Source organism: Tiliqua scincoides, chromosome 5 (assembly GCF_035046505.1).
Source record: "Tiliqua scincoides isolate rTilSci1 chromosome 5, rTilSci1.hap2, whole genome shotgun sequence".
Classification (NCBI taxonomy): domain Eukaryota; kingdom Metazoa; phylum Chordata; class Lepidosauria; order Squamata; family Scincidae; genus Tiliqua; species Tiliqua scincoides.
This window is the reverse complement of record NC_089825.1, coordinates 75,354,431-75,364,120: the sequence shown is the minus strand read 5'-3', so window position 1 is coordinate 75,364,120 and position 9,690 is coordinate 75,354,431.

Genomic DNA, 9,690 nt, shown 5'->3' with positions numbered 1-9,690 from the left:
TGAGAGCAGCAGGGAGATAATGCCCTCCTTTCGTTTTCATATATTGAATAATGGCTGAAGAGGTCTTTTGGGCATTTAAGGCCACATAATCTCCATGCACTTTTCTAGAGCCACTTGAATGTACTACCACTCCCAGATATTTGAAGTAGGACACCTGCTCTATCCTATGGTGATTTATAGTCCATGTCCACAACTTAGGCCTCCTGGCAAAAACCATGATCTTAGTTTTTTGATAGTTGATCATTAAATGGTTCTCCTTGCAGTAATATGACAACTTTCGCAGCGCTCTCCGAAGTCCAATAGGGGTTCTTGACAAAACAGCTGCATCATCAGCATATAGCAGGACATTTATAAATCTCCCTGCAATTCTAGGGGGATGTAAATCCATGCTGTTTAAATGGCCCACCAAGGAGTTGATATAAAAATTAAATAAAAGAGGGGCCAGGATGCAGCCTTGTTTAACCCCTTTTTGGGTCGGAACAGCATTTGTAAGGTGGCCCTGAGTGCTACATCTCACCTTAAGAGTCGTGTTCCTGTGGAGAGCTTGAATAAGAAAAAACAAGCATCTGTCGATGTTAGAGGCCTCCAGCTTTTCCCATAGCTTAACTCTCGAGATAGAATCAAAAGCTGCCTTCAAATCAATAAAGGCTGCATAAAGAGAGATTATTAGAACTATATTTTTCAACGAGATGTTGTAGCACCAGACATTGATCAATAGTAGTACGGCCCTCTCTAAACCCCTCCTGCTCTTCTGCAAGTATTTCCTCTTGTTCTAAGCCAGGGGTCGGCAACCTTAAACACTCAAAGAGCCATTTGGACCCATTTTCCAGAGGAAAAAAAACCTCAGGAGCCACAAAACCCTTTTGACATCTAAAATGAAGATAATACTGCATATATAGTTTTTTTTTCACCTTTATGCTCTTATAGGTCCCATTTTTATAATGTAGCCCCCTCTTGTAGCTTTTAGTTAGTTTTTCCTGTTCTTGTCCTGTGTTTTCAGACACCTGGTCCTCTGTGGTGTTTTGCCTGATTCCAAGGCCATTATCTGCCTGGAGAATTAGGCCCACTTTAAGCAAATTAGCTCCCCTTCTTTCCCCCAACAAATTACCATGGGTCTGCCCTGCAGGACCCCACATCCAGGGTAGCTCGCCTATTCAACCTGCAGAGGTCCTCTCTCCTGCCAGCAGCCTCCCACCACTTCAGCAGGTCTTGTGCACAGCAGCCACACTTCAAACTCCAGTGTCTCCAGCAGTGCCTTAGTCACAAAGTCAGTCAGAGTATCCAGGGCAGAGTCCAAAGTCAATAAGCCAATCACAGTCCAAGGTCAGATTCCAAAGTAAGTCAGTCAAATCAGTCAGAGTATCCAAGTCAATAAGCCCAGCCTCCTCTCCCCAACCTGCACTCCTTCTACAACCCACACCCCCTTCCTCAGGTGCTCCTTATATCCCTGAGGGCCCTATTGTCTTCAAGTGGCTGCAGCTGTGCAGCACACTCTGCTGGATGCCCAGGCCTTACCCTTAAAGGGGCCACTGCTTACCCTTAAAGGGGCCATCTACCTCCTCACCAGATCTTCCAGGATTCCAATACATCTGCTTATCTTACACGGATACTAAAGAACTCCCCCCACCTTCCAGAGGCATCCTGCTGGAAGGAAAAAAGGACACAGACTCCAGAGGTGGGGAAGAGAAGAAGCCAGAGCTGGGGGGGGGGCAGCCACAGGCCAGCTTCTGCCCTCCCTCACTCAGGCTGCAACCCTCTCCACACTATCCTGGGAGTAAGCCCCATTGGCTACAATGGGACTTCAGAGCAGACAAGTTGGTTGGAGCTCTCAGGCTGCAGTCCTCTCCACACTTTCCTGGGAGGAAGCCTCACTGACTACTTGTGAGTGGACCTGCATAGGAGGGGGCTGAGGCTGCAGCCCTCCACACCTTCCTGGGAGGAAGCCCCACTGACTACAGCGGGGCTTACTTGTGAGTAGACCTGCACAGGAGGAGGCTGAGGCTGCAGCCCTCCACACCTTCCTGGGAGGAAGGTGAGTAGATCTGCACAGGAGGAGGCTGAGGATACAGCCCTCCACACCTTCCTGGGAGTTACCATCGGGGCTTACTCTCGAACAGACCTGCGCTGGCTCCCACTCACTGGTCCTTGTGCTTGGCCTTGAGCAGGCTTCAAGGCTGCCATCCCAGGCACCCTTTCCTGGGAGTAAGCTTCATCCCATGTAATGGGGCTTACAACTGAGTAGACACACATAGAGCTTCATCTGCTGTAATGGGGCTTACTACTGAGTAGACACACTCCTCTGTTGTGGAGGAAACGCCTCTCCTTGCACTGAGTGGGGACCTGCTCAGGGAAAGGCGGGCTGCAAGGGCTCCCAATGGCTGAAGAGGAGGGCGGCTCAGGATTGGCTGGTGGTCAGCCAGTGAAAGGCCCTGAGCCATTCCAACAGAAAAAGCCAGGAGCCTGCTGGATGCTGATTGGCTGAGCCTGCTGGAGAGTTGGGGAAGGGAAAAACAGGGACCTTAAGCCTGCAGAGTGGGCAAAATTGAAAAGGGAAACCAATGCAGGGCAGGTGGGGGTGAAGGGAGAGGAGGGCAGTGAGCTCAAGGGGTGGAGGGAAGCAGCCTGCTCTCCCAACACAGGTGCCTCTTTGCCACTTTCACCTGGAGGAGCCGCAGCAGACAGCTGAAAGAGCCACATGCGGCTCTAGAGCTGCAGGTTGCCGATCCCTGTTCTAACCCTTCTATGGAGATGGCGCGTATAAAGTTTACTAATGGTACTTAATAGACTAATAGGTCTATAATTTGCAGGGTCTTCTCTATTACCTTTCTTAAAAATCGGAACTATAATAGCAGCACCCCAATCTTCAGGAGTTTGGCCCGTTTTATCAATATACGAGAATAATGAAGCTAAAACTGGGCCCCAGAAACCAAGATTGTTCTTTACTGCTTCAGGTGGGATCAAGTCTCCACCTGGTGCTTTACCTGATTTCACCTGAGCAGCTAATTCATGGATTTCTGTTACAGTAACTGGAGGCCAGGGTGGAATCCCTACAAAATTCAAATCATTGTGCACTACATTAGAGTCTTTATAGAGGTCATAAAAATGTTGCTCCCAAGTCCCAGGATGAATATGACAGTCTAAAGATGTAGGCCCGCAACTGGGGGAGATCTTTACCAGTTTCCAAAACAAAGCTGAGTTCTTACGTTTAGCTGCTTGAATCAGGCCCAACCAACTTTCTTTCAATGCCTCCTTTTTCTTTTGCTTTAACAGCTTCTTGTATAGTTTTTTTTGAACAAGAAGATCATGAGCCGCCTTTGGGCCTGGGTCAGATTTATAGAGTTTATAGTTATTATATAATACTTTTTTTGCTATAACACAATCTCTATCAAACCAACCTTTAGATGTTGGATAGTGCCACTGCGAGGTAGGATATATTTTAACCTTAAGATGCTGTTTCAACTCATTTATCAGTTCCTGGAAAGTGGCCACTAAATTAAATGCTTCCCCAGAATGTGTTAAAAACTTCTTAAAATTATTCATACTATCTGTGGCAAGTAAGGCACGAAATTCAGAGTCCTTTTCTAAGGACCATTTGGTGTGACCATATGTTCCCCCTTCCGGCAATAACACAAAATTATAATATTTAATATTCCTTATTTGAAGGCAGGGTACTTTCAGAAGCAGTGAGACAGGTAAATGATCACTGCATACGTTAAAAGAAACCTCCAAATCTTCTAACAAAGGAATCGAATTTGTGGACACCATAAAATAATCTATCTGGCTCATTCTAAAACCGGAGAGATAGGTAAGTTCAGCTGGATGATCTTTCCCAAATGCACCGTTTAAAATGTGCAAATTGAGCCTTATAGTCATTTGCCTCAACAAGAGCCCTGCATAATTAGATTTTGAATCTTTAGATTTTCGTTTTAAAAGAAGGTCATCTAATCCTGGGGTAGAGGGGTAGGAATAAACCTTCTGTTGGGCATAAAGAGTGCAGTCATCCGGGCCCAATCTTACATTAAAATCTACTCCCAGGACCGTGTATGTGTTGGGATAGGACTGAAGTAAATTAGTTATATAGGCTTCAAACTCAGACCATAATATACTAGTCTGTACTCTCTTTCTTTGGGGAGGAAGATATACATTTATAATTAGCAAGTTTCCCCGAGTAAACTGTAGCATGATAGCCATAGCATAATGCTTAAAAGGTGGAAGTGCCCTTGTAGTTACACAGAGCGATGTAGCAACTAATACTCCCAGTCCTCCTTTACATCTTCCACGCCCAGCCCCAGGGGTTGCTCCCAATGAATAGGAATTAAAACCGTTAAGGAACAAACGGTTTTAATTCCCCTGGAATCCAAGTTTCTTGAAGCAACAAGCAACAATCCAAAAGGATTCCCCTGGAATCCAAGTTTCTTGAAGCAACACTATATCCTTAGTAAGAAGATATTCTCTAGAGGAAGGGTCCTGTAGAAAGCTAGTCCAACTGTTGACATTCCAGGTTATAAAACTAATTTTGTTTATGTACTGGTTTGTCCCCTTTCAAGAGGATGAAGGATATTCTTCTCCAGGCAACCTTCCTGTTCCTTCCAATCCTTCAACTAGAGCTTCATCATTCTGGAGAATAGGGGAGATCAGCTGGTTCTCTCCCCAAAAAGGAGCCTCTTGAAGGTAGACTGCCTCAGAGTTTGATCTATGTTCCAATTTCTCTTGGGCAATAGGTATATCCTCTTGGCACACTGAGGTTGTCTGGGAGTTCACTACTGATCCTTCCTCAGGCTCTATAAGCATCTGGGCATTTACTAAATTTTGTGGTCCTTCTGAGTTTCCCATTAAAGGGATATGGGGCCTCATAGTCAATGCAGGAATTATTTTTGTGGGAGAATCATCTCAGTCTCCAAGGCCTGGACATCTAGAATTTCTTCCTCTATTCCAGCCGTACAAACCTGTGACAGATATGTCAAGGAAGAGTCTTTGGGGGTACTGATTGAAATTTCAGCATCTGTAAATGGTATCAGAGGTGGTGTCTTTCCTGGACAGACATTCATGAGTTCTAAAGAATCCTCAATGGATGCTGAGAAATAGGGCGAGGCATCACCCAACGCCAAGGATTTGACCGACTCTACATCTACCTCCGAGGTCATATCTGTAGGAGCAAGATTTAGGTCTATTAAATTTTCCAGAGGCAGACTTGACTGGAAGGGGGGTTCACAGCTGGAAATATCTTCTTTTTCCAAGTCCCAAAGGTTTTTAAGATTTTGTTGTCCTGGCTCAAGCAGCATATCCAGCTTGTTCTTTATAGCTAGCAGTTCATTATGCTTGGATAATTGGCTGGCAGTCAGCTTGCTTTGTTTACCTTGAGGATGCTTGTGATTCCTATCTAAACCAACCTCCTCCTCTACTTTTGGATCCTTTGAAGATAAAGAAGAGCCATTATTAGATTTTTTAATTCTGACCAGGGCATTAACTCCTGGTTCTTTAAAGACTCGTTGAGCAATTATGTTATGTCTTCTCAATAGCTGTTGCGAATGGAAAAGTTGTAAGGGTACCTCTGGTGATTTAAAATCCAAAAATAGCCTTTTATAATTGTCTAAGGAAGGGAGAAAATGGAAATTTTTTAATTCCAAGGGAGATATGCTACAGCTCAATAGCTCTTTCAAAGAAGTAAGTATCCTTTTTTTATGTGACCAGAGACAGGCATCAGTTCTAGGAATACAGATCAAGATCTGATTTGCTTGAAACATTCTTTGCACCTTCCCTGGCAAATCACGCCACAAATGGCGAACTCCAGCTGAGCTGGGAGGGGAGGAGCCCCTGTCTCTCGTGTCCCTCTGATGCGTTCTGAGTAGTAAATCTCCCAGAGCTTGATTCAGAGACACTAACTGTTGTTCAATTAGGCCCATGTTCCCCATTAAAAGGATCAAGGACTCAGCACAAAGGTAGCAGATATCCCCCATATGATTAAGAGACCAATTGGTCTGGTTAAGGGGGGCTTGCACTTTTTCCCCATTGTTTGCATTTTGTCTTAAAGGCTTATGCTCCTTTCCTTTTATCTTCTTGGGGAGTACAGATAAACAATTTTCTGTCTCTGTGTCAGCATTCAAGGTTGTAGGAAATGCCTCAGGTCTTATCTTACTGGTATTCAGAGTACTCACAGCTTGTTTGTCTCCGCTGGAAGGGAGGAACTTATCAATTTTAAGCTGTTTCTTCTTTCGTTCCCTTTCATCTTTCTCTTCATTAGGAGTTGTAGTATGTTGCCTCTTCCGCAATCTTTTCCTTCCTTTAGGTAAGGCAGAGTCTTTGTTTATCATATCTATGGCTCCAAATATTTGGAAACAAACGGGAGCTAAGTCTGAAAGATGTTACTCCGTCACCATCTTAGCTCCTCCCCCCGCACCTGTGTGTTATACGGTACTGCAATGAGTAAAAAAATGTTTTGCTAAATCTGTTTGCTTGGTTTAATTTTCTCTACATATTTTGCATAAACATTACAAAGGCATTGAATACAAAGAGTCATCTGATATAGAAATTCAGCATATTTCTCTAAAGAGCATTCAGCATTACTTAATGGCCTTTTTACAAGTTAGGGCAACTGCCCCACAAAAATGGCTTTGCCATAAACTTTATGATCTCAAGGATTTGTATGGGGAGTGGGTGGTCTGCTGTGAGGAATCTGAATTGGATAAGACCCATTAAAATAATGTCAGTATTCGTACCTTAAGTGTCAGAAATGTCAAAAAATGTTTCCAGCACAGGCTTCAAATCCTAGACCTTATTATGCAGTGAGCAAAAAGTCATTTTAAGATTATTGAAAACAAATGTTAAAATATGAAATGTCATCTATGATTTGTGTGAGAATCTGTGATCTGTGGGGGCAGGAAGTCTGGACTAGAGGGTAGAGCTGCTGTTATTCTTAAAGATATTACCTAAAGGTTGCCTGTTCAAGATCACCAGAAACCCTGAAAGTGACAAGACCTTGACAAGCTGAACAGAGCTGTTAAGGGTGAGAGCCAAAAGAAGCTGGCTCTGAAGCTTTTTGTGTGGGAGTAGATGGCAGCCAGTACTGTGAGAAGATCCACCTGGAATGTAGTCAGTTCTTGAAAGATAGAACTTCTCTGTTGTAACAAATTCTTCAGGAGTTTAGAGAAAGCCTGCCCATGTACACTGCCTTGAATAAAGCTAAAGGAGCAATTTGATGGCCAGAAAGACGGTGTATATAAATACCTGTTGTTGTTATAACTGTGAACACCTGAAATTTGACTCTGAAACAACAGCTAAACATGCATGACTTGAACAAATTCACCCTGTTTTGGGATCATGCACTTTTTCCTATACTCTGGATTTTGATGACTAGAAATTTTCTCCATCCCTCAGTTTTCTCACATTATGAATATAGGCCCTGTGGACTGTTAAGAAGCTCCTTCATTATGGAACCTGTGGATGAATTGAAGACAAACATCTATCTCTTGAGGAAAGAACTATATGTGATATGGGAGACTTGTGACTGATCCACTTGCAGCCTTTTCTTAATCCTAAAGCAGCAGTGGGTGATCATCCAGTTATGATCAGAACAGCAAATGTTGGGGGAGTGGTGTTAATCTTTTCTCTTCTACAATTTTCCCCTAATCTACGTGGCCTGCTGAAGCTGATTAGCCCGACAGCAGAAAAAGGATCACATTTGTGTATCATATTCTTGCTTTTGAGCTCTTGGGGGGGGGGGGCTTAGCTCAAAGATATGTCAGACACCAAAAGTCAAGCACACCCCTCTCTCAGCGCCACTGCTGCTATCAAATTCAAATCTCCTTCCCACCTGTTTTAGGATTTAAAAAAACTCAGTAATCTGATCATGAATCTCTCACCTTTAGTATTAAGATCTCCGATAGATGGCGCTAGGACATTGCAGAAATATTTGCCATATTGTGAAGCAGGATTTCAAAGGCTCCTTCCATGCCAGGCCCCTTTAGCGCTACTTTCCACATTCAGCAGAAAATTGAATTAAAATGATAATATAGCACTACATTCCCCATAAAAATCCAACAGTGCCTGTTTCTATGGGGGACCTTACTATATGGCGATCCCTGAAAATGAGTTGGTGGTCCTCTGAAATTAGCAGGTGGAGAGCAACTATTCATGGCTGCATCTCTGCAGAAGTTTTCCTTGTGCATTTTTTAAAACTTTTGAGCCCCAGTGTGACAAGGAACCAAATTCTCATATTTTTTGCTTTGGAAGCTGCTTTGAGAAATATTCTTGTTGAAAAGGCATATATAAATATATTAAATAATGTTTGCAAGGCTTCCCCCTTGTCCCTTTCTTTTAAAGTGGCTAATTAGTTGCTTCCTGTTCACTCACTGTGGTCAGTTCTTTATGTGTGTCCATTTAAAAACACACCTTGATGAGCAATGATTCTGTCTGCAGTCAGTAACTGAAGCCTCCCCCCTTCAGGAAACAGGAATTGATTAATTCAGGGGCAATTCAGGAGTGCGTGGTGACTGCTAGATAACAGGAAGCAACAAATGAAGATGCCTTAACAAAAAGGGACAAGGCAGAAGCTGCAGAATAAAGTGAGAATTGCAGGAAGAAGCAGGCCATTTGATGAATGGAATATTTCTAAAGAAACACAGAATGGGATCTTGCCCATGGAGGCAGACATAACCAGATTTTTATGAGGCATATAGGCTAAAAGATGGGAAGAAAACCCTGGAATGCAACAGTTTGGTAACAGTGTCATGTGTACAAATTATAACATTTGGCATTTGTAAAGTGCTTTTAGAGCATGTAAAGTGCTTTGCATGTATTATCTTGATGTTGTCTCTTTAATGATCCTGTAAGGTGAGAATTATTTCCCCTGTATTGCAGCTGAGGATAGGAGGCTGAGGGGGAATGATTTTCCCAAGGTCATATAGCACGTTTGTGGCAGAGGCAAGATTCAAAAATGGGGCATTGTGATTTACAGGCCAGTCCCTGCTTAACTGCTTGATGTCCATTCTAGGATAACAGTGACAGGGGTTCTCAACCAGTGGTATGCTGGGTGGTGTTGGATGGTACATGCAGCACCTGCCACCTGGCAGCAAGACCACAAAGTGTGCATCAAACAGTGATAGAAGGCTTGGCCAGCACATGGTTTTTGAGTGCTTGAGAAAGCCCTCCCTGAGCTTCTAACCACCGTTGGAAGCTCTTGTCATGGTCTCTGAAACCAGAAGTAAATGATGACTATGTCATTGCCAGTTACTTCTGGTAGTACTTGCATGGAGAGCGTCAGAGCAAGAGATACATCAGGTGAGCAGCATTGAGAAATGTGGAATAAAAGAAGGAGGAATTTACATATAGATCTATGTTAATGAAGATTTCAAACTTCTGTATAAAGATCTGATTTTAAATTCTGTTCAGAAAGAACAAACTACAGGTGGAGCCTCTTTATCCATGGGAGTTCTATTCCTTAAAACCATGGATAATGAAATCTGAAGATTTCAGAGCCCACCTTTGCTCCAAATGTGACCGAATGCCACCTCACACAGCCTCTCTGAGGCTCAGAATGGCCTATGGAGCAGTTTTTGGATGATTTCCTGTTTTTAACGCTTCGGGTGCCATTCTGAGCCTTGGAGAGGCCATGCAAGGTGACATGCATGCAGCCTCTCTGAGGCTCAGAAAACATCCCAGACATGACTGGAACAAGGTTCCAGTCACATGGGG